We start from the raw sequence: 26339 nt of genomic DNA on the forward strand, positions 1-26339 counted from the left end.
TTTCGTCTCTGATCATCCAAGAATTTCCTGGACTATAGACCTTGAGGTCTTCAAGCGCAACCAAAGGACTGTTATCTATTAAACCGAAATGAATGCACCAGAATTCCCAGATTCCCTAAAAAAATCTTGATGAGCTTCCAGAAGATATTCTCGAAGGAATTGCTAGAATAATTTCTGAAGAAATTTCAAGAGAAAGTATTATCAAAGAGAGTTTATAAGAATTTCAAAAAAAAAATATTTCAGGGTTTCTAAATTGAATTGATTGAATTTTTAATGAAATTCTGAAATAGATTCTGAACAAAAACTCAAAAAAAAGTCTAATAGGAGTTTTTTTTAAATAGAAGAAATTCCTTGAATTCCTGAATAAAGGTGTGCGCCGTTGCGCCCCGCCGCCGATGACATTTTAACACCGGCGCACCGCCGTTTAAAGTTTGTCACGCCGCTTATCTATACCAGAGATTTTTCCGGAGAAGCTACCGCGCTCAAAATGTAAATTTAAAAACAAAACTTTGGGAAACTCAACAGATTTTTTTTTTGATTTCTACAAAAAATTCTTTGCATTGTCCATATGAAATTCTTGAGAAATTCGATTGGCCGAAAGCACCATTGCCTGAAAAAGCCGTTTGCCCTAACAAGTCGTCTGACCGAAATGATCGTTTTGCCACAGAAATCATTAGGTAAAAATGCCTTCTAGCCATTTGGCCGAAAATGTTATTTGGCATACACGGACATATAAATCAACCCAAAATTTGAGTTCAATATACGCACTGATAAGAATTTCGCAGAAAAAATTTACCCAACATTATTTGTTTTCCCTTTCTTTCCCACGATTGTTGTCAAAACTAGAGCAAGATGCAAGCACCTCACCGGGGTTGCTCAGCCCAATAACCCAAAGTGGAGTAAATTCAATATTCTCCATTTTGAGTTGATCAAGGTCTACTTTGGATAAATTAAACTCAGCTTTGGGTAAATTGTTTACATGTGAGGCAAACTACTTAGTGCCAAAAAAGTAATTTACTCAAATTTGGGTTATTGGCCCAAACTACGGATTTGAGTGAAAACAACCCACTTTTGGGTAGTTTTGGTTTTCAGTGTACGGCATTTGGCATAATGTCAATAACTGAATGGATAATATCTAGGAACTTTTTTCAAATAGGGGTAACTGTATTTGACCTTTAAATTTGAAACGATTCATACTTTCTCTATGCAGCATATTTCGTTCAACTGACGTTACTACCAGATAGGTCAGAATCAATTAGGTCCATTTGAAAAAAGTTCCTAGATGTGGTAAAAAATGGCCACTCGTTTGGCGTAATTGTCAAATGACAATTGAACACAATTCCGTATTGCCAATTTTACGAATTTGAAGAGTTACGACTAGATTGCGATTTTCACGCTTCTTCTTTTCACAATCGCTCTCATTTCATTGTTTCTGAAATCTACGCAATAATAACTCATCACTATGTGTTATGTATTTTAACTATAGCATTTCCCACATAATGGCTATGTGAATTCACATAGCATGTATGTGGAAACACACATAACCCTTATTAACTAATAACCTTTATGTGGATTCTCCTATAATAGCGGGATTTCTTTAGATTTTTGCCAATAAAAATGTGTGGATTTTTATTAGTGAAGTAATTCTAATTATGTATTTAATTGTTAGTTTTATTTCCAGAAGTTTTGAATAACGAAATTAATAATTCTACACAGCATGGAAATCCTCGTTTCCAATATCAATACCTATAATCAAACTCCATAGATCCAAAAATTAAAAGTTAAATGTAAATACGTTACGTTTAAACAAGTCCTACGTCTACTCGCGGTTATGTTAAAAAACATTACCCATATCTTTTTTTTAATTCGATACTGGCCGTTAAGCCAAAAGTCTTCTAACCAATTTCCATTCAGCCAAGCCGAACTGAACGTTTATCTAAACTGATATCAGGTCGGAAATTGTTTGACCGAGAATGTAGTTTGGCCGAAAGTAACATACAGCCGAAAGGAACATTCGACTAAAAATGCCGTTCGGCCGAAAAAGTCATTTGACCGTATAGATCATTTGACCAAAAATGCAGTTTGGTAAGAACTAAATTTTGTAAGAAGTCGAATAGTTCATTTTTGACAGAAAATGCCGTTTGGCCGAAAGGGTTGTTTTGCAGAAAGGACATTTTCGGGCCAATTGGATTTTTCTGCCAAATGTCCATTCCTACCAAACGGCATTTTCGGTCAAAAATGAACTATTCGGTCTAACGATTTTTTCGGCCAAACTACCAGTTTGGGTCGAATGTCCCTTTATGTTGTTTTTTTATCTGTCGTTTTCGGCCAAACAAAATTTGCGGAAAATGGTTTCGACCTAAGAGCAGTTCAATTCGGCTTAATGGGATTTGGTTAGATATTTTATGGCTTGAATTGGCTTACAAAGTAGAGAGGTTGCGAAATTTCGTTCAATGATCTTTTGACAATAAGGCCATTTCGCCGTTTGGCCAGGGTGGACATTTTTGACCATACAGGGTGTTCAATAAGTTCGAATACAAATGTTTGATCATTGTGTTTGTAAGCCCAATGTACATATTCTGTATTAGTAGTGGTGTCAGTGTTAGCGGTATTTATACGCTATAGGATGTGTGTGGTGTTGACATTCTGTCACTTGTTGTTTGTTTATTACGTGCGTTGAAAATGGATTGGGCATCATAAATAGCCATTTATGAATTTCAGAATCATTGCGGCGTACTACAAAACTGAGGTTTTGAGGACGATTGGTGCCCCCTGTGGCCCGGTGCTTAGACGGAGATGAGCCCTACGTGTTCCAATAGGACGATTACCCTTTATACACGGAAATTGATATTTTAGCCTAATATGGGGACAATTTCATCGACTTTTTGGACAAAACTTTGCGACCTCACAGTTTCCCGGATTTGAACCCTCTTAACTTTTTTGTGTGGTCCTTTATTATGTTAAAGCTGTACGAATACAAGGTGAGTAACTTGGACTAGTTCAAAACGTAATTCTCAAAATCCGGAACGAAATGCCCATGCAGACCGTGCGTGCCGCTTGCGATGGGTTTTAGAAACGTTTGAAGCTCGTGAAGAAGTACAAAATAGAGGTCATTCCAAAAGAAATGTTACAAACGTTCCTTATAAACAATACTTTCAGTGAAATGCAACCGGGAAAAGAAATAATTTAATTTCAATTTTTAAACATTTTTTGAAAGTGTATTCGAACTTATTGAACTATCCGTTCAGTAATTGACATTTGGCCATGTGAACGTTGGGCCAAACAACATTTTCGACTAAATTACCCATTCTGTCAAACGACCATTTCGACGAATAGGCATTTCGGGCAGATGACCCATTCGGTCAAATGACCATTTCGACCAAACTACCTGTTATATATAAATTTCAAAAAATCTCCTGCTGAAATTCTAAACAATTTTCTTTTGGATTACCAAAGAGCTTCTGCTGGTAATTCCGAAAAAATATCGAAGCTTCAAAGTAGTTTCCGCGAACAATCCGATATTTTGTTTTCAAATGAATATTTTGGAAAAACTTAAAGAATTTTTTGGAAGAAGTTCATCAGATTTTTCAGGCGAAATTCGAAAGATTCTGCCGGTAATGTCTTGAAAATATCCCGAAAAAAAGCAAAAAAAATCCCAAAGAAACGTATTAAAAAAATCGCCACGCCGATTCACGCCGCCGCCGCCGACCAAAATTCGGACCAACGCCACCGCCGCTGAATATCGGACCGGCGCACACCTCTATTCCTGAAAACAATGCTGCGGCTCATTTTTTGACTAAAAATCAAATTAGACTTGGAAGTGATAGGTATCTGTTCCATTATAAATAACATGCTCCTATATCAATAACATTCGCAAAACAAACTATTTAGGCTCAATTTGTGTCGTGTTTTCTTGTTATCCGGCTCACTGCTGGAAAAAATCACAAAAATGAGAAATAAAACAATTTGCACATCCATTCTTTGTTTTCGAATGGTATTGATTTGGGTTCATAGTATGAATTCAAGGAGCGGTTCTCCTAGTTCGAAAATAAAAAAATCATCAAATCATAAGAATCGCTGCCCAAGTAACATTTTATGTTTTAAAACGCCCTTGAAGACAATAATTTACTGAGTTTAATGAAACCAGCATAAAATCAAATCGTTACTAGGGTGGTGCTTTTCAATAAGACCGGTCTGTCAAAAACACTTTTATATCGGGCAAAAGTAGCATTTTTCGGGAACTATTCAAGTGTCACTGGAGTCTTCAGTTAACCTTGCGAGCAGAGGCGTAGGATGGTCAATCCGGAGATAGCGAGTTCGTTTCTCGGTCCAGTCAAGGATGTTTTCGAGTGGGAAACTTTCTCGACTTCCTGGGCATAGTGTAATCATTGTGCTTGCCACACAAGATACATACTCAAGCATAGAAAACCCAAGGCCTACACTCCAGGACATTCTGTGATGACCTGGGACGAAAAAGTATATCCAATTTAATTCTACGGATTGAAAAGGGCATGGACCATTTTCAAAGAGAGGTAACAACCCTTTGGTTGCGCGTGTGGACCTAGGTATATACTCTAGAGAATTCCTGGACGACCTAGGACCAAACAGTTATTGTAGGTGTATACAGTATTATTCAACAGATTGAAAAGGGCATGAACCATTTTCAAAAAAGAGCTATCAGTCCTTTGATGGTGCGTGTAGACCTCCAGTTTTATACTTCAGGTAATTATTGGATATTCTCGTATTTAAGGTGCATTCATTTCGGTTTAATAACTACTGGAGGAACTTCAATAGTTTTTTTTTTGAGGGATTGTTGGAGAAGCGTCCGGAGGAATTCTTAAAGAAACTTTCGGAGGATCTGCTGGAAGAACTGTTTGAGGGATTCCTAAAGAAACTTTCGGAGGAATTCCAAGAGGAACTTACGTAGAAGTTTTAGTTAGTTAGAATTCCCTGAAGTTTCGGAGGATTCCTGAAGGAACTTCCGGGGAAATTCCTGAAGGAACTACCTTCCTGAGGAATTTGTTGAAAAACGTAGTTCACGCCAATAAACGCGCCGCCGCGCCGGCGCCGAATACCAACAGCGTGACCCCACCACCGCTGGCCTAAAATGGTCTATTACTCCGCCGCCGGTAAAATATCAATCAGCGCACAGGTCTACTGATCTACATGCATAACTAAAGTTATGTGTTTTTTTTTCAATGGTTCATGCTTTTTTCAATACGTACGCCTGGAGTCACCTTCAATAACTGTGCCGTTCCAGGTCATCCAAGAATTCCCTGAAGTATTGGTGTTAAGGTCTACACCTACACGCGTAGCAAAAGAACAGTTTTCTCTTTCAATAATGGTTTGAGCCCTTCTTGATTCAAAGAGTCATCCAAGAATTCTCTGGAGCACATGATTTAAGTTCTATATGCATAATCAGATATTTCTAATAACTTTAAGAAAAATGGTTGATGCTCTTGTGATCCATAGCAAAAAAATGGATACACCTTCAACAATTTTTGCATGCCAATTCAACCAATTATTCCCTGAAGTATAGGCGTTCAGCTCCTTGAAGGCTGTTAGCCTTTTTCGATCGTTTATGCTAATTGTGATCAATAAAATTGAATTGGATGACCCTTCAACAATCGTTCTTTTCAGCTCTTGAGGTCATCACGCGTACCAAAAGGGCTGTTATCTCTTTTGTAATGGTTCATGTTATTTGTAATCCATAGAATATATGATAAGCATTAAACAAGAAATCAAATTATATTTAATTTAACTCGTTGAATTCCTAAAAGAAGCAAATAGATCTTTCGTTATGCGTATTGACCTCAAGGCCTAAAAATTGCAAATAGATTTTCCGTTACTCGTATGGACTCTGATTCTTGGAATTCACGGATAGTCTGGAACGGATTCAATGTGCATTTAATTCATATCCAATTTGGTTCAGTTGGTCTCTAAGAGCATGTTGTATTTCTTAATGTAGTAAATTTATATTTCGTTACGCGTTCTGACCTTAAGACCTGAACTCCAATTCTTGGAATTCTAGGATCGCCTGGAATGGAACACATGATGAAGGCATGTCTAATTTTTATTCAAGAGCATGGGAGCATGTACCATATCAAAAATACCTATAGATAGATGTTAGTTTATGTGTGGAGGCCTGAAAGCCTAAACCCCAGGGATCTTTTGGAAGACCTAGAACATGTAATAATAACATATTTAATTAGGGTCTTTGGATTGCTATGCTGCCGTCACACGCACATTTGTTCCATGTTTGAGAGCACTACTATCAATACTGAAGCAACGAGCAGCAGTCATCTTTTTATTCTATGTTTGCTGCGACGCGACAAAATTAAAAGATGATAGTCGTTCGGTGTTTCTTTATTGAGATTGGTGCCTCTGAAAATGCAAGGATCATTTTATTTGGATTTTGTTCATTTTTTACGTTATTTTTAAATAGTAAAATTATGTAGGTCAGGTGAAAAAATTGTCAAAATAAAAGATAAGATGGTTGGAAAAACCGAAATTTTCCACATTTTGATAAAAATCAAACATTTCGGCGAGGCAAACGCCCTATTGGAGCTAACCCACAATGTACTATGCGTCTCCACACACTGTCCATACCAGAATGCTGATTCGCCGACGCGTGTGGTGCGATGTTTCCTAATAGCTGCCAGCTAGAAGGCGTTCCCCTCATGAGTTTTCCGGCAGCGAAATATAAATACTTTTTTGATATGTGAATATTATCAATATGATTGAAATTTCTGGAATTTTTAGATGGCATCAGTTAGCTATACTGTTAAACTGTTGCATGATGTGAAAATACCCATGAAAATCGTTCTGTCGGGTACAATCGTACAATGAAAATCGTTACAGCTAAGACATTCGAGGAGTCTTTGCTTAGCTATGGCATATTGCCCCTCCTTCTTCTAGGGCTTGCTACGTCATGCATATATCCATGCGAACATGTAAAGTTATTAATTAACAAGCTAACAGAAACAGTAGGAACATAACTCCACTGAAGTATGGGCTGCTACGTGAACGAATTGATGGATTTAGTTAATAAATTAGAAAGTAAACAATTCTAGACGAATAATTAGAAACATCCATTATTTATGTCCCGCCTCGACACATGCTATATCTTGCTTCAAAAACTAACCCCTTTTTTCCTTTTTCTTTCAGAACAAAAAGAACAACATAGAAAATCTTTGATCGTACTTCCACGAACAAGAAGCAAACAAAAAGTACTCTCAATGGTTGTTGATACCCCCATGATTGGTACCAAAGATCGAACTGTAAGTGCAACCCCCCATTTCCATCGGCGTCGGCCGTCACGTCATAGTGAATGAAAACAACCAACTGAAAGCGTCCCATCATCATCATCATCTCCTCGTCGTCGATTGAACAGCAGTCAGTTGATATCCGCACAGCGGCAGTGTCGGTCGTTCATAGCGATTATTTCCAACCTAAACTGCACATTGCAGCGCGATTTGGTGGGACGTGATCTTAAAAATACAACGAGTTTAATTTTACGGCACGGAAGAAAATAAACTGTCTGTGTAAATAGTGAGCCGCATGGTGTCAATCGCATGCAAACAAGTTCCTTTGCCGACAAGTGTTGTGAGCTGAACAAGTGGTGTTGTGAATCGAAAAAAAAATATTGCACCGGACGAAGAAGGGCCCCCCGGATGAGAAGGCTAAGAAGCATGATTATTGTTGTTTGATGATCTGATGTCGGAGTTTTACTTGTTGCGGTTGGTTGGAATTATTGTGGTTTTAATCGAAAGGAAGTGTTTGTTTATCAATATCTAACCTAAGCTAGAAGAAAAATATTGAAGAAAAGTTGGATGCAAGCAATTATAAGTTCTCGTTGATCAGAAATTCTACGTCCTAGTGCTAGTTGTTGTGGTTGGCGTGGAGAAGTGTATCGCTCCCTTTCAGTTTTGAAAATAAAATTATCGGTTTGGAAAGTTGTTGAGAGAAGCATCCAGGTGCTTCCCACATATTTCGTTTAAATTAGTTTCGTCGTTTTAAGGTTGCCCCATAGAGCCGAAAGAAATTGAGCAGCAAACAACAACGAGCGGAACATTTAACCTTCGTTGCTGTAAAGCACATGGTAAGTTGATTTTTTGGCGGATAACATCACCCCATTACACCTCATTATCAATTATGAAACTGTATGCCATAAATGAAGAGCAATATGAAAGAAACATTCGGTGAGAAAGTATTCAATTTAAAATTGAAATCCGATTAGTCATACCTGGAATATTCTTGCCGGCAGATAATTGTTGATGATTATTGCCGGTGAAGATTGTACTGTTAAAGCTTGTACACCAGACCACCGTGCTAGACGTTGTCAATTTGTTTTTAACGTCGAGCAATGCCATTGCAAGAAGTTCTTAGCATTGACTTGTTTCGTCTGAGGATGATAGTTATTTCAGTTAGTTGATGCACGGTTCGTTTGCTAGTTGATGCACGGTTCGGATCGTTCGAGAATACAGTTAGTTTTTGAAACATGATGTTGGTTTTTTGGTTGCCTTTTTGATAAGCTTGATAACCAAGGGCCCCGTACGGCTCTCATCGGCGAACAAACTTCGTGAGTGATTAGAATTTAGAACTAGTATTAGGACAATCGAAAAATCGAACAAATTTATATTTGATTTGTTGGTACAAATAAATTAATTTTTAGAGATGAAGGTCAAGGGCCGAAAATCTCTTTAATAAAGATTTAAAAAAAATCAAACAGCTATAATCAAGCACGTATCTCAAGCAAGTGACGATGTGGTCGTCACATTGTTGCATGATAGAATACTTGCTGTTGACAAAATCTCGCTTAACTTTTCAAAAGGACCTAAGTAACATTTTTTTTCATGAATTAATGTGAGTACTGCAATCAAAAGCTTCCATGTTGTTCTGTTGATTGCGCTATTCAAATTAATTCATGAAAAAAATGTTACTTAGGTCCTTTTGAAAAGTTAAGCGAGAAATATCGGAATGAAAAAAAATTGCATAAAGATTGCTTCGCCATAGCGAAAAACTGGTACTGCTGCTTATTAAGAGAACCAAATCCAGATGTCGCACGTGTTGGGGTAGGTCATTTTTGCTACGCCTATCTTCCCTGATTTGGACAGCCTTCCAGCAGGGGTTAACAAGTAAATCATAGAGTCCCATCGTTGCATAACGAGATCAACTGTGGTTTGGGTTTTTTGTATTTTCAAACATCATTCAAATTTGCTAAGCATGATAAATATTTTTTTCTGAAGTCCTGGTTCCGATTGACCTCTGGCTGGGTGATGTTGTCATTTATATTTGTGATACATTTAAAGGTCTGCTGGAAACTAAGCTCTAAATGGTGTAGTGTCCTTCTTTCAAGTTATCCCCAAGTAGTAAAACAGATTAGGTTTTACCAGCTGTTTGTCCAAGCTTGTTTTTGCATGAAGGTTACAAGCATTGATGCACTTGTTCCAACTGGTCAGCTTTTTTTTTCCTTGTTGGGTATTTTAATCACTGGGACCATCTGTTAGATCTATTGTGATAAACTGGTCAGCTTCGTGAGGTCGTTTCTGCTGCCAACCCATTTTGATTTATTCATTTGTCTTGGGCAAATTAGGTCGCCATATTGGTGATCGGGCCAAGAACAGTTTTGACCTCCGCTCATATGGCTTTAATGTTGTTCAGCTGACAGGCCCAAAGCGATGGCTACGTCCTATACTCCCAAGTAGCAAAAGTCGAAAATGTTTTTAGACTTCCTTCGGGACCCCTACTTGGCGAGGAAAAGACCACCGCCGAAGAAGCGGCTTTAATTTGCTCCTTATTCCTGCGTCAGTTTCGCAGATACTGAAACAAGCCCAGACTGAGCTCTATGGTTACTTTCGAAGAGAAGAGGGAATCAGTTGATTGAGTAGAGGGCGCCTTGTCACCATAGTTTCTTCCACGCAAATTCTAGGGACTGACAGCTGCCATTAAATCCGAAACGGAGAAGGTTGGTTAACAGAACAATTGTAGCGAAGAGGTGGGAAATGCTCCTTATCAGGGATTGAATTCGAAAAGAGATAGGGTTTCTTACCCCATACTTACTTGATACTTACTTGATGGGCTACAACTCTTCGATGAACCTACGCCGAATGGAGTGTCCTTCTCCACTGGACTCGATCCTGGGCCAATCGCTTCCAGTCGCCCTGAACGTTGAGCGCCCTCAGGTCCTCTTCAACTGCAAAAGCCATCGTGTACGCGGCCTTCCACGGCGCCTGCGGCCTCTTCCGGGTTCTCTGCTAAATATTATCTTCGCTTGACGTTCTTCCGGCATACGAACAACGTGAACAGCCCACCGTAGTCTGCCGTGTTGTATAAGCTTAACAATATCCAGCCCTTTATACACCTGGTACAATTCGTGATTCATGCGACGCCGCCACCGTTCTCCTGTTTACCGCCGAGTATTGTCCGCAGCACCTTACGCTCAAACACTCCGAGAGCTCTCCGATCAGCCTCCTTTATCGTCCATGTCTCATGGCCGTATAAAGCCACCGGAAGAATCAGAGTAGTATACAGCGCGAGTTTTGTTTTCGTTTGCAGACTACTTAAGCTGGTTACGAAGTCCGTAATAAGCCCTATTTGCAGCTGCAATACGCCTTTTCACCTCGCGGGTAACATCATTATCGCACGTCACTAATGTTCCAAGATACACAAATTCTTCTACCACTTTAAATTTTTCACCATACAGCACCACTTCGCAACCACCACCACTAATGATTGCCAGCGACCATGTACTTCGTTTTGCTGGTATTGATCGTGAGTCCAATCCTCGCTGTCTCCCTCTTAAAATGCACAAAAGCCTCTTCCACGGCACGGCGATCAATTCCGATAATATCGATATCGTCCGCAAATCCCAGGAGCATATGCGATTTTGTGATAATGGTACCGCTTCTTTGCACACCAGCTCTCCTAATAGCTCCCTCGAGCGCTATATTGAACAGTAGATTCGAGAGTGCATCACCCTGCTTTAATCCATCTAAGGTAACAAATGACGTCGATATTTCATCCGCAACCCTTACACTTGATTTCGATCCGTCCATCGTTATACGAATCAGCCGTATCAGTTTCGCCGGAAAACCATGTTCAAGCGCCGCCTTGAAATCAATAAACAGATGATGTGTCTGCAAGTTGTACTCCCGGAATTTATCAAGGATTTGTCTCAGGGTAAACATTTGATCCGTTGTTGATCGCCCCTCACGAAAACCTGCTTGGTATTCGCCGACGAAGGACTCTTCAAGCGGTCTCAATTTGTTGAACAGAATACGGGACATAATTTTGTACGCCGAATTAAGGAGGGTTATTCCTCGGTAATTGGCGCACTCCAGTCTGTGCCCTTTCTTAACCATCTAGCAGGCATTTCCTCGTCTTCCCATATTTTCGACATAATATGGTGCAGAACTTCATAAAGCTGCTCACTACCATATTTGAGAAGTTCAGCCGGGAGCTGGTCCTTCCCGCAGCCTTATTGTTTTCAGCTCTTTAACAGCTTTTTAACCTCATCTAGTGTAGGTGACTCCACAGCTTGTTCATCGTCGCTAATATCTATTCTGTTCATCGATGCACCGTCACTTCCTCCATTCAACAAGGTCTCGAAGTGTTGCTTCCACCTGGCAGCCACTTCAGTTTTAGCTGTCAGCAAATTCCCTTGTTGGGCGTTGCACATGACGGGAGATGGCGCTGTCTTTCTCCGCACGCCATTGACTGACTCATAAAACCACCGCATATCGTTCTGCTCCATTTTTTCCTGCGCCTCACTAATAACTTGTTCTTCGTACTCTTTTTTCTTCCTGCGGTGGGTTCGTTTTCCGGCTGCTCTTGCTTCCTTGTACCGATCTCTATTCGATCGGATACCTGACACCAACATCCGGCTTCTGGCAACGTTCTTCTCCTCTGTCACTCTCTGACACTCCACTTCGAACCAACCCGTCCTGGGTCGCCTCTGTGCAGTGCCTACCACTTCTCGTGCTGTTGTGCTCACCGCTCCATACCAGGCTTAAAATGCGTATGACTGCATTATTTAATTGATATTTAGATGACAGGAAGCATCTTTCCCTGAATTTTGTGGGTCTTGTAATACTGCAATGGGGTTCACTTTATTTTTTTATTTATTTATTTTATTATTTATTTGGAGCAGGGAAAAGCCCCTGCTTAAAAAGTAGATATTCTTGCTAAACGTCGTTTGAAAAAGGTTTTATTTGAATTAAATTAACGAGGTGCAGCACTCATTTCAGTCACAGCGATGACTTTTCCGGCATACCTCCAGTCACATCGGCATACGCAATAATTTACTCAATCTCTCAACATCTTACTCTCATTCTCTCTCGGGACGTTCAAAAATGCGTTCGTACCGTCGGCATTCGTGTTCCAACACTGTACCGGATCATCTGGTGATCACTATGTGTATACTCCTCACTAACTCTCAGTTCATGTTTCTCTCCAGCGACGGACTGCAGAATGTGACGTCGATGATGTACTCCCTGCCATCTCTGCGAAATGTACTAACGGTACCTTCGTTGCACAGTCTGACGTCCAGCTTTGCCAACGACTCCAGCAAACTGTAACCTCTGGGGTTAGTCAGTCTGCTTCCCCACTCCACTGCCCAAGCATTAAAGTCGCCTCCGATGATTACCGGTTTCCGGCCGATCAGCTTTTCCGTGATTGAATCCAGTATCCGGTTATACTGCTCCGAAGTCTATTTTGGGGGTGCGTAGCAGTTACACACGAACATCTCGTTGATTTTGGAGATAACGAAACCTTCACTTGAGCTGTCTACCACTTCCTGAATACGGAATTTGCTAATCACTGGGATGGCCGCAATCGCTGATGAATCCGCCACCCAGTTGCCGTTGTCAGAAGGAATCCGATACGGTTCAGCAATAATTGCCACGTCACACATTGCTTCTGTTGTCGACTGCCACAACAGTTGCTGTGCGGTGTCGCATTGATTGAGATTTAACTGGATAATCTCCATTAATTCCGGTCCGGCATCGCCTTCTTGTATGCAGGGCATTGGAAGCCACCCGTCCTATTGTCGTTTCCGTCCTCCGGTTTGCAGAGCTTCGTGCAGTCCCTAGCAACGTGTCCTTCTTCACCACATTTCCTACATAGACTGAATCTGTCCGGGCCTTTGCAGCTTCGCGCCTGGTGGCCAAACGCCATGCATATAAAGCATCGCTCCATCTGTTTGGTGACTCGTGGGGCGAATCTCACCGGGCACACCGACCATCCTACTTTCACCTTGCCCGCCTCCACCATTTTGTTGGCAGCCTCTGCTGGTAGTCGTATCGCTGCTACTTGTGTACCACCGTACGCTCTCCTCAGTCGAATCGTCATTTGCACTTCCCCCAGCTTGCATTGTGAGGCCAGGGCATCTCTCAGTTCGTCTTCCGTCGTGATCTCGTCCAGGTCTCTGCACTCGGCCACTGCTTGCTGCGTTGTAGCTCTTACGTTACCGTTACCGCAATGAGCTCCCGGAAGGTCGAGCTCTTGATTGTGGGATCCTTCTTCAGTTCGAACCGCAAATCCCCCTTCTGGATACGCCTAATTCTAACCACTTTTTCACCCAAGTCTTTTAGCTACGGGTCCTCTCTCACCTTCTTCAGGATCGCTGCGTACGACGTTTTTTCGCTCGCTTCTACGATCAGGGCATCACCTTTAACTCGCTTCCGAGGAGAAAGGCGTTTTTCTTTTTTCTTCTGTTCCTTCCTCTTTTCCCCATTCTCCTTCTGCTTCTTCCTCTTCTCCTGTGTGTGTGTCTGTGCGCACCCACGTACCAAAATGTAGCAAAAGTGTCACTCATTTTTCGGGCACTTATCCTCAACCGATTTGCTCACAACATTCGACAAAGACTTCAATTCCATTGTTTCCTATTGAAAATTGGCCAGATCGGACAATGGGATCGGAAGTTAGTTTTCTGTAATACCTGACGTACGGCGAACACCTGATCTGTGGTAGAGCGTTCGCCCATAAATCCCGCCTGGTACTGCCCCCACGAACTCTCTTGCAATTGGTGTTAGTCGACGGCATAAAATTTGGGAGAGTACCTTGTAGGCGGCATTCAGCAATGTGATTGTGCGGTAGTTGCTACAATCCAGCTTATCGCCCTTTTGTAGATGGGACACACGACACCTTCCATCCACTCCTGTGGCAAAACTTCCTCCTCCCAAACCTTGGTAATGACCCAGTGCAGCGCTCTATCCAGTGCCTCACCACCGTGTTTAAACAGCTTTCCTGGTAGTTGGTCAACCTCAGGGGCTTTGTTGTTCTTCAACCAGCCAACCTCCTCCTGGATTTTCTGGAGATCCGGAGCCGGTAAAATTATGTCATGCGCGCGTTCTCCCAGGTTCATCATCATACCACCATCTTCGTCTTCCACATTGCCATTTAGGTGTTCTTCGTAGTGCTGCCGCCACTTTTGGATCACCTTACGCTCGTTCATAAGAAGGTTCCCGTTTATATCCTTACACACATCAGGCTGTGGCACGTGGCCCTGACGTGAACGGTTCTACTTCTCATAGAACTTTCGTGTGTTGTTAGCGCGGTACAGTTGCTCCGTCTCTTCACGGTCTCGATCTTCCTGCTGGCGCTTTTTCCTCCGGAAAATCGAGTTTTGTTTGTTCCGCACCCATGTATATCGTTCGGTGTTGCAGCAATCTCGCCCATGCTGCATTCTTCTTTTCCACTAACTGCTCACATTCGCCGTCATACCAGTCGTTTCTCTGATCCGGGAACACCGTGCTAAGTGCAGCGGTTGCGGTGCTACCAATGGTGGATCGAATATCTCTCCAGCCATCTTCAAGAGACGCTGCACCTAGCTGCTCTTCCGTTAGGTGTGCCACTTCCAGCTGCTGCGCGAAGTCTTGGGCTATTCTACCGTCTTGTTAAGCCGCGGCGTTCGACTACGACGCGTGTTGACCGTCGAGAGTTTTGAGCGCAGGCATACTGCAACGAGGTAGTGGTCGGATTCAATATTCACACTGTAAGTGCGTACGTTCGTGATGTCGGAGAAGAATTTACCGTCGATAAGAACATGGTCGGTTTGGTTTTCCGTTTCTTGGTTAGGTGATCTACAAGTGGCCTTGGGGATATTTTTCGGGAAAAAAGGTGCTTCGGACTACCATTCCACGGGAGGCTGCGAAGTTTATGCATCGTTGGTCGTTATCATTCGATACGGTGTGCAGACTATCCGGTCCGATGACCGGTCTATACATTTCCTCCCTTCCTACCTGTGCGTTCATGTCACCGATGACGATTGTGACGTCTCGCAGTGGGCATCCATTGTATGTCTGCTCCAGCTGTGCGTAGAACGCTTCATTCTCGTCGTCGGGTCTCCCTTCGTGTGTGCAGTGCACGTTGTTGATGCTCAGTTGAAGAAAAGGCCTTTTATCCTCAGCCTGCACATCCTTACGTTGATTGGCTGCCACCCAATCACACGTTGGCGCATCTTACCCAGCACTCGTTGATGGTGCCACAGCTTTGGTAGAAGGTAGCCGCTCGATGCCCGCTTTTCCACACTTGCTGTCTTGTCCAGCAAATCTCCTGCAACGCCACGACGTCGCTCTGAGAATGGTTTTCAAGATCAATTTATAAGATCTAACAATAAAACCGAATAATACACGGCAACCTTCTAATGACCACTATAAGAGTAAGATATTGCCAATTGGCCCTCTCCAGATAGCCACTATAAACCTATTATAAAAGCATTTAGAAATCCTTTTAAAACCACCCGCAAAAAAAGAGAATTTGGATGCGGCAGCTGTCAAAATGTTGCTTTGAAAAAAAGAGAAACAAAACTTCGCAGAAAAATAATAACAAAATGTATTGTTGATAAAAATTATGCTGATGACAACAAAATAATAATTTATTTCCGTTTGTTTTTTCGAATCAGTACCATTGAAAAGAAGTGCGCTTCCGATTTTATGGTCAAATGTTGTGAAAAAAATAAGGTTGAACACCACGCGCCGGCCATATAACGTAGTTCAGAGAAATAGATCGAAAATATTGATTACCACAACATCTAGGATGTCCACTAAATCGATTAGTATTTTTGCCCAAACTATTAATTAATAAAATTATTTATCGGAAAATGTATGATAAGCGGTGAAAATTTCGTTAAATCATGCATTTCAGTGATATATTTCACTGACTGTGAAATGCTTTTCCGTTTTCAATATGGCCATCATGTAATTTGATCAGAAAAATTTTGCTTTTATAAAACACCGTTATAAACTCTTCGCAATACAAACATTCTTATGGGGGTAATTCATTTGACCACATTATGACCAAAAATTGTAGCTTTATTCGAGCGTTGAAAATTGGATTTATTACGCTCTTCATCACTACCATAGATCTGTTCATATTGTCGATAGGCATTTGACGTTTGAAGCATTTATCAGCAGATTTATGGAAGGTTTATTGATAGCAATAAGAGCACCAATAAAACTGAGCAGTCAGCTTCGTGATTGCTGTCATAAATCCGCAATAAGAATTAGATAAATCCAAGAAGCATGGAAATTGTTACTAGGGTTATTAGTCGCCTTGGTCTTTGCCGATTATATCGAGTCGTATTATCTCTTATATTGTTCGTAATTATTGGTTTTCCTGGCGGCTCATTGGGCCTGCGCAGACCTCCTGTCAGGTCGGAGGGCCTTCGTGTCAGGTTTGTTTTGTGTCCCACCTAACACCAGGACTGGGGCTTGTGCACTTTGAGCGGCACACGGTCGCTTTGGTGGGGCCTACTTGAGGATCTTCTTCTTCTTCTTATTGGCATTACATCCCCACACTGGGACAGAGCCGCCTCGCAGCTTAGTATTCATTACGCACTTCCACAGTTATTGACTGCGATGTTTCTAAGCCAGGTTACCATTTTTGCATTCGTATATCATGAGGCTAACACGATGATACTTTTATGCCTAGGGAAGTCGAGACAATTTCCAATCCGAAAATTGCCTAGACCGGCACCGGGAATTGAACCCAGCCACCCTCAGCATGGTCTTGATTTGTAGCCGCGCGTCTTACCACACGGCTAAGGAGGGCCCCTTGGATACTTGAGGATACATGCAGCTTTTTATAGGAGTTCAACAGGGCCCACTGTCAAACCCCACGCCCACCACATCCTAGACAAGCCCCACAACTCGCAGATGGCCTGGGGAGGGATCGTCAAGCCCTTGGACATAGTCCCTGCTACACCATCATCAATGACTAGTGAAGAACAAAAATAATTGTCAAAATTCACGTTAATAAGTTAATAATAAAAACCCTAATTAATCTACATAGCGATGATGATTCCTTTCTCGTTCGTTCAAAAGATCTGAGAAGCATATACGAAAAGTTCAAAATAACACTAATAGGTGTCTAAGACGAGTTGAACACTTTCCATTTAATTCCACTACGTTTACGTAAGTGGTAAACGTATTGGAATTGAATGGAAAGTACTAAACTCGTCTTAGACAGTTGAAGACATTCCACGAAGCATTTCCCTAAAAGAGCTTGAATAATTTTTCTGAGCATAAGTGCCAAAAAAGTTATTTTACCTATACAGTTTTTGAGATTAGTATTTTGGCCATAATTTTTGATCTCTCGACGGCCAATTTTTAATAGAAAAGATTGTAACAGGATTCCCCGTCGTAGACCTGTGCGCCGAAGTATTTTTGAACGGACGGCGGCGGCGTAAGGCCATTTTTTCACCGGCGGCGGCGGCGTCGGCGCCGTCACGCCGTAAGCAATGTTCGGAGGCGGCGGCGGCATGAACCGGCGTGAAAAATTTTGAACTGAGAAAAAAAATGACGCAGCAAGACATATAATTCTTTTTATGAATTTTAGGGTTTTTGTACAATTGCTAGCTACAGTCATACTGATGGGGAGAACATCTGAATAGCTATAGCTTGTATCTCTACAGAAAAAGTTTACATAACATCCTCCACTAAGACATTGCCCCGTCATAGCACATAGGTTCATTAGAAAGTACTTTGGATATAAATCCAGAAATTCGATTGGAAATTCCTCAAGATATTCCTCAGAGAATGCGAAAAAGGAATTCTAAGAATCAATTTAGAATTTCCCTAATGAATTCCTCAAAACTTCCTCCAAGAAATCCCTTGAAACTTTAATTGGGTATTTCTTCGGAAATTCTTTCCTAAATTTTTCCCTAATTTTCTTCAGGAATTTTCTTGGAAATTATTTTAGTCATTGCCTCGGAAATTCCTTTACGGAGTCTTTTTGGAATCTCTTCAGAAATTCATTCGAAAACTTTTTTTAGGAATCCCTTCTTAACTTCCTTTAAGAATTTCTTAGAAAATACCCATGGAAAATCGTTCAAGAATTTCTACATTCGGAAATAGAAATCCTTCGGAATTCGAATTACGATTTTTTTTTAAATTCCTTCAGTATTTCAGTATTTCAGTAATTCTTCCAGTAATTCATAAAAAAAAATCTTCGAAAACTCTAGGAAGATATATTTGGTATTTTTTTCAAAATTTCCCTTTGGAATTCAGTTAGTTCTCCAGGTTTTTTTTCCCGTATTTCCTATAGGAATTTCTTCAAACATTCCCTCGGAAATTCCCTTAGCAATTTTTCCAGAAATTCTGGTAAAAATTCGAAAAATTTTTACGGGAATCTTTTCAGAAATTATTCGGGAAGTCTTCAGAAATTTCGTTTAAACCGTTGTTCAAGTGTTTTTTTATAACTGAAAAATAAGTTTAACACTCAAATACCTTTGGAAATTTCTTCGAAAATTCCTTTAGAAATTTCGTCAAATAAGATTTCTTTCCGGAACTATTATTGCAGAAATTTTGTATGGTTTTCTTAAGGAATTTCCTAAGAACTTCCTGCAGGAAGTTCCATGGGAATTTCTGGAAAAAATACGGAGGGTATTCTGAAGGAATCTCTGGATGCATGTTTAAATTAATTCCTGGTGGCTTTTCTAAAGAAAGTTTCGAAGAAATTCCTGGATGAATTTTCGACTCAATTCTTGAAGGAATAACCGAAAGAGAACCTGAAAATATTTTCAAACAGAATTTTTAAATGAATTTCTGAAGGATTATCTGAAGGAATTCTGAAAGGATTTACGAAGGAATTTTTAATGGATTTTCCAAACAAATAGCTATTGGAATATATTTTTCCCGGAATTTCTTCGAAAGTCCGGACAGCAGTAAAACAAACTGAGTTTTGACTCTAGAATCAAGACTACATGCCCAGAAAAACTCCCAGAATATCGTGATTGCGAATATTCGGATATTATCAAGAATTCCTTGGAAATTAACTGCAGGAGTTCTTTCGAAAATTTTGAAATCTTAGGAAATTTCTTAAGGTATTCTTCTGGAAATTCTTCTAAGATTAATTCTGACAATTCCATTAGAAATCCGTTCAGAAATTCTTTACGGAATACTTTTACAAATTTCTACCCAAAGCTAAAAAAGGATTGCGAATCTATTTATTTGTCTGTTGAAGTTGGAGTAAACTGTTGAAAGGAGATTCTCTCTATCCCGCAGGCTTCTCGTAAGTGTCTATGCTTACGGGTCCGCTACCTCCGTTTCCACCAGTGCATTGAAAGCAGAATGGTAATTAAATTCGACTTTACTATTGAGTGGAGCCATATGCAGAGCAAGACTCGAGCCAGGATGGTGGATAACTACATACATACATACGCACTTATGAAAATTTCTACAAATTTCCTTCGGAAATTATTTTAACAATTCCACAGGTATTCCGTAAGACATTCCATTCCCTCGGAAATTCAGCCAGTAATTCCTTTAGAACTTCCTCCCAAAATTCTAGGACGAATTTTCAGATATGTATTTCCGAACGAAATTCTAGAGCAATTTCCAAAGGAACTCCTAAAGGAATTACCGACATCACAGGAATGTAAAGAATTCCTTCGAAATTTTCTCCAGGGATACCTTCAGAAAACCACGGAGATAAATCCAAAACTTCCTCAAGATTCTAAGATTTTTTTCAGATATTTCTTCAGAACTTCCTCTAGGACTTCCTTCGGAAATTATTTCATGAAACCCAAGAAATCTCTTTGGGAATTGTTTATCAAAATAAATCGAAACCAGTTTATTTTTCAGAACATTTCTCGCTTAACTTTTCAAAAGAACCTAAGTAACATTTTTTTCTAGAATTAATTTGAATAGCGTAATCAACAGAACAACATGAAAGCTAATGATTGCAGTATTCAAATTAATTCATGAAAAAAATGTTCCTTGGGTCCTTTTGAAAAGTTAAGCGAGATTTCTGGCAATATAGGTACAAAAAGTAGTTCAATTTGGTGGGTGACGAGCCCCAGCTCCAGAAGCCAAGCTCCCATTTTTGCATTCGCATACCACGAGACTAACACAATGATACTCCATGCCCAGGGAAGTTCATGGCTACGCTAGTTGATTTGTTGGTCTGTTGGTCCAAGAAGTTCTTGGATGACCTAACATTTAACACGCTAATGCGGGTAAAAGTGACAGAGATAAAATCAAACAAATCTGCTAAAGATATAATAGCTATTTAATTGATGCCTGATAGGTTTCTTTGGTTCGGCAGATGCAAACTGTGATTTTTTTGTTGATCAATCATCGGCGTGAAATACGAAACTCGGCGTCGGCGTACGTCAATAAATGTCGGCGGCGATGGCGTGGTGCGGCGGCGCACAGGTCTACCCCGTCGAATGCAACTTGTCGCTTAAAAATCAGTTGAGTTAAACTTCCCGAAAAATGAGTTTCTTTCACGGGTATTGCGTATAAAAAAATTTGAGCTCATAGCGCAATTGGGCCTTTTTTTAATAGAACAGGGAATGGGACAGGATTCCCCGTCGAATGCAACTTTTCGCGAGCAAATCGGTTAAGAATAAGTCCCTGAAGAATGGGTGAGATGGGTACACAACACACACACAAATACACAAAAACATCACCTCAATATGTCTAACTGAGTCGTATATTGATATATTACACTATGGGTTGATAAAAAGTCCGATAAAAAGTTTGCTATTGGAGCGAACATATAGCCTTTACGTATAGTATACGAGAAAGGCAAAACTTTAATAATTGGGAAGTTATTTTTTTAATTTTCGGTACCGTTATGTCGGTCTTTTGCAACGTGCACACATGAATAGTTCTGGTAAGTCTCAGAATAGCCAAAACGGATCATACCCATATTTGTCGTGTACATATATGTATGCAATGCATGCTCAACTTCATCAGTTCTCGAAAACTTGACGAAGGTGTCACTTGCCGCATTTTCCTTCCCGGATTCGAAAGTGTTGCATTTCACACCCCTGAGCAAATCGTTGCGATGTTTCTCCCACCCGCGCGCCCTGGTGCCAATTTATCAAATGTGGGAACACAACACCCCCCAGTCGGTAAACCGACTAACCACCGCTCACTCAACGGCTACTGACTGACCGGCGACGGCGCTCTTTGTTTTGGTGCCACGTGGCATTCTTTCACGATTTGATGACTACGTTGTTTCTTCATTACGGTTGCATTCATGGATGCAAAACTAATCGGTTGGCTATTTTTGTAACGTACACAGCGAGTGTTTACCCTGCATGCATGCCTACAGCACATGCAGAGCGGCGTTCGGATTGAGGAGCAGTGTGCCACTGGCGGGCGGCGGCGCTTGTTTCTAGTGGGTGGAGAACATCCAAGTCAATACTGTGGTACCTGCCACTGACTGCTGAGTCTTCGTAATAAACGTTGCATTATGGTAAACAAATGCCACGCGTGCTGATGCTTATTAATTACCTTGATCAGATTGTTTAGGGAGAGGGGTAGTTTGGGTTTTAAATTTCCTTATTACTGGAACAAATAGAAAGCAAATTTATAAGACAGAAGTTGATACGTCATGTATCAAAGGAGACCTCATCCAACTATTATCAATTGTTTTTGACTTTCCAGTATCGTTTTTCTTTTGCACAGAACGATTAGACTGAAATTTCAAAGTTCAATTTTCCTGTTTGAAAGAAACTACCTCCTTCCCATTCATATTTCTTGCCCTGCTTCCGAGCCAATTAAACGCTCCAGGTTAGCTCACCAGCATGTAAAGTGAGCCTAACAGCGTCGCATTAATTTGCGTAATTGCTATCTCGTTTCTGTAATCAATGGAACCGGCGCGCTTTGTACTGTAATCGTTTGTACGCATTTCATTAACAAATTTCTTGGAGAAGCCATGCAAACACAGCTGCCCATTTAATCACAGCGGGAAAGCCGATCAAAGAGTGAATCACTTTGCGCCGAAGCAAATTTATTTTGGTTCGCAAAACAGGAAGCTTGCCGTATGTTTTTATAATCTAGTGAACATAATACAAAAATTTCGCAATAGTGGTGAGTTATCACCAAGCAATGTTACGCATCTTAACTATAATTTTAGGATTGAGGAGAAAATCAGCCAAGATTTGCACATCCGCAAGTAAGTAAGAGTTAGAGAATGGGATGGAGTTTTAACCTACGCCAAAAATAAAATAGTCCAAAATTGTACTTCCTTAATTTTATCAATGTTTTGTACCACTGGTTTTTAGCATTTTCGACATTTTCCGCTTAAAATTTGAACCTCCTCAATGAAATATATGCACTAATAATTTCATGAGCCGGTTTTCCTTTGCTTGTTTTTTTTAGACCTTTGCTCCCTGTACGGTCGCCAGAGGAGTCAGAGCAATTATAAATCGTATTGTTTTATTGAACGAGCATACGGTAGTGAACTTTAGTTTGACCTTTGCAGTATTTTTTATGCATTTTGGCAAAGCTTTGCGTTCCTGAGCGTTACACATTTATTGATTGAAGGCTTTCTATACTTGCTTTACGTCATGACGGGCCAAAAAGATAGAACTGCTCTGCCAATGTAATAACTGAAAGTAAACTTCCCGTCTAAAGTTACGCATACGAAGTCTGCCTTGTTTACTCACTCTACTATTATGACGTTGAGGGAGGTTTCACAACGCCGAAACGAGACTGGGGATTTTTAGTGAGGAATATGATGACATATATAGGTCTTCGTCAAGGTGATATACTTCTTCCGGCGATAAATTCTCGCAGGACATCCAGGCCATTTTGGAGCTGTAATAGCGTAGATAACTATAAGAGAAGGCTCATGGAACGGGAGCTATTCGAGGCAGGATTGGATTGGATTGATGAGTAGCTGAGTTCGATGTACTAATTTATGATCAGCGATTGGTGCTTGAGGAACCTCCGAAAAGTCGTTGGGAGACAAAGCCAAAGGTTGTTTCTGTCCTAGCTTGTGTGGGTAGGTGAAATAATTACCATTTTCGTCGGGCTTTGCTGCAGAAGTTATCAAAAACTCTGAAGTTCAGATAAGTTCTTAGAAGCAATAAAAGCATGAAGAACGGAAAATCTGGAAATATTTTCTTGGAATATTCTAAAATATTTTTTGGGCTTATCAGGAAAGTCTTTTCGCAAAATTCCTCTGAAAATCTAGAATTTCTAGGCGAAATACAGAAAAATTGCTGCCGAAAGTTCAAGATACACTAGGCTCGATTTCTACGCATTTTTTTACGCGGATGCTGAACGCGTATAAGTGAAAAAGTTTTCGAGATATTTAGGAGGTTACTAAGTATTTTAAAAGCTTGTGTGCATGTTCTAATCTTAAGATGGTCAGAAAAACAGCATCCAAGAAGTAGATGATATGTGGTCAAACTTTCTTAAATTGAATACATATCTTGTAATAGTGTTGAAAGCTAGTGTCAGTTTTCTGAGGTTTCTTTGAGAAACAAGTCCAAATAGTACATTTCCGTAATCCAAAAGTGGAATAATTTGAGATCTAGCCATTTTCAGTCTAATATGTTGAGGGGTGTAATGTCGTAAAGCAGTAAACCAGGAATTCCTGGCAGAATTTCCGAAGAAATTCCTGGTGGAACTTCCGAAGGTTTTCCTGAAGGAACTTCCGAAAGATTTCCTGGAGAAGCTTCCGAAGGAATTCCAGGAGGAACTTCCGAAGGAATTTCTGGAGGAACTTCCGAAGGAATTCCTGGAGAAACTTCCGAAGGAATTCCTGGAGGAACTTTCGAAGGAATTCCTGGAGGAACTTCCGAAGGAACTCTTGGAGGAACTTTCGAAAGAATTCCTGGCGGAACTTTCGAAGAAATTCCTAGCGGAACTTTCGAAGGAATTCCTGGCAGAATTTCCGAAGAAATTCCTGGTGGAACTTCCGAAGGTTTTCCTGGAGGAACTTCCAAAGGATTTCCTGGAGGAGCTTCCAAAGGAATTCCTGGAGGAACTTCCGAAGGAATTTCTGGAGGAACTTCCGAAGGAATTCCTGGGGAAACTTCCGAAGGAATTCCTGGAGGAACTTTCGAAGGAATTCCTGGAGGAACTTCCGAAGGAATTCCTGGAGGAACTTCCGAAGGAATTCCTGGAGGAACTTCCGAAGGAATTCCTGGAGGAACTTCCGGAGGAATTCCTGGAGGAACTTCCGAAGGAATTCCTGGAGGAACTTCCGGAGGAATTCCTGGAGGAACTTCCAGAGGAATTCCTGGAGGAACTTCTGAAAAAATTGCTGAAGGAACTTCCGAAGGAATTCATGGAGGAACTTCCGAAGGAATTTCTGGAGAAAATTCTGAAGGAATTCCTGGAGGAACTTCCGAAGGAATTCCTAGAGGAAATTCCGAAAGAATTTCTGGAGAAACTTCCGAAAGAATTTCTGGAGGAACTTCCGAAAATTTCCTGGAGATACTTCCGAAGGAATTCCTGGAGAAACTTCCGTAGGAATTCCTGGAGAAACTTCCAAAAGAATTTCTGGATGAACTTCCGAAGGAATTTCTGCAGTAACTTCCGGAAGAATTTCTGGAGGATCTTCCGAATGAATTTCTTGAGGAACTTCTGAAGGAATTCTTGAAGAACTTCCGAAGGAATTTCTGCAGTAACTTCCGAAAGAATTCCTGGAGAAACTTCCGAAGGAATTCCTGGAGAAACTTCCAAATTAATTTCTGAATAAACTCCCGAAAGAGTTTCTGCAGTAACTTCCGAAAGAATTTCTGGAGGAACTTTCGAAGGAATTCCTGGAGGAACTTCCGAAAGAATTTCTGGAGGAACTTCCGGAGGAATTCCTGGAGGAACTTCCGAAGGAACTCCTGGAGGAACTTCCGGAGGAATTTTTGTAGAAACTTCCGGAGGAATTCCAGGAGGAATTACTGGAGGAACTTTCGGAGGAATTACTGGTGGAACTTTCGGAGTAATTCCTGAAGGAACTTCAGGAGGAATTCCTGGAGGAACTTCTGGAGGGTTTCCTGGAGGAATACCTGGAGTGACTTCCTTAGGAATTTGTCTTGTTTATCTTATTTGTCCCATTTGTCTTAGTTGCTTTATTTGTCTTATTTGTCTTATTTCTTTAATTTTGCTTACTTGTTCTATTTGTCTTATTTGTTTTATTTATTTTCGATTGTTCATCTCATCAAATTCCTATATTCGATTTCAATTTATATATTTGGTATCCTCGTGTTCACAAATAGGAATACGCTTTTTTCTAGTGTCACGCTAGATACAAAGTTCACGGACTTTCTACCGCTCTCATCGCTCCTTTCCTGCCGTGCGCCGCAAGAAAATATGCTGTTGGCTGCTCTCCTGAAATGGTAACTTTTGTATGAAATTTAAAAAACTTGGTTGAAGTAAAAAGAGCTTCCTTCAAAATTTATTGCGGTGACATATACTTTTTATAACATCAAAATGATCGTTGGAAGAATTAAAAACTTTTGTCAGTTGGGTTTTGCGAAATTCGGTTCCTTTGTGCCTCAAATCATCGGAGAGAGGTGCTGAGAAGCGAAAATTTTAGTTGTACAATAGTTCAGTATTTAGAGTTTAATTCAAATTTGGGAAATAGTAGGTCCATGAAATTTTGTAGGAACATTCCTTGATAAATTTCAAAGAGATTGTCAGTTGGGATAAGCGGAATTCGTTCCCGATTCCGAGTTATAGCCATTTTAGTACGAAAATAGCGCTCTACCGCGAGAGAGCTTCCCTCAGACCTTAAGTCTTTGCCAAGTTGATATACTTCTTCTGGGGAGGAATTCTCACTGGACATCCAGGCCATTTTGGAGCTCTAATAGCATAGATAACTCTAAAAGAAGGCTCATAGAACGGGAGCTAAATTGGAGGAAGGATTGATGAGTAGCAGAGTTCGATGTAATACTTTAAGATCTGCGATTGGTGCTTGATAAACCTTCGAGCAGTCGTTCTACTAAACATTCAAAATAATTTCTTAAAGAAATTCAGCAGAATATATTTGGATATGTTTGCGAGAATTTGCTTTGGGAAATTTAAGAGAATTTCGAGAATAATTGCTTTGGAAAGTTTTCGGATGAATTTTCTTAGGGAAGTGCAGAAGAATTT

General features: G+C 40.6%; 1 protein-coding gene across 1 annotated transcript in view; it reads left to right on the plus strand.

Annotated features, from left to right (window-relative positions):
• LOC134221113 (receptor-type guanylate cyclase Gyc76C-like) overlaps window positions 1-26339 on the plus strand; it is a 273398-nt gene that overhangs the window by 101841 nt on the left and 145218 nt on the right. Inside the window, exon 3 of the mRNA XM_062700306.1 lies at window positions 7168-8101. The gene's annotated coding sequence lies outside the window, so the exon portion shown is untranslated. The remainder of the gene's footprint in view (window positions 1-7167; window positions 8102-26339) is intronic.

This window comes from Armigeres subalbatus, chromosome 3 (genome assembly GCF_024139115.2).
Source record: "Armigeres subalbatus isolate Guangzhou_Male chromosome 3, GZ_Asu_2, whole genome shotgun sequence".
NCBI lineage: Eukaryota > Metazoa > Arthropoda > Insecta > Diptera > Culicidae > Armigeres > Armigeres subalbatus.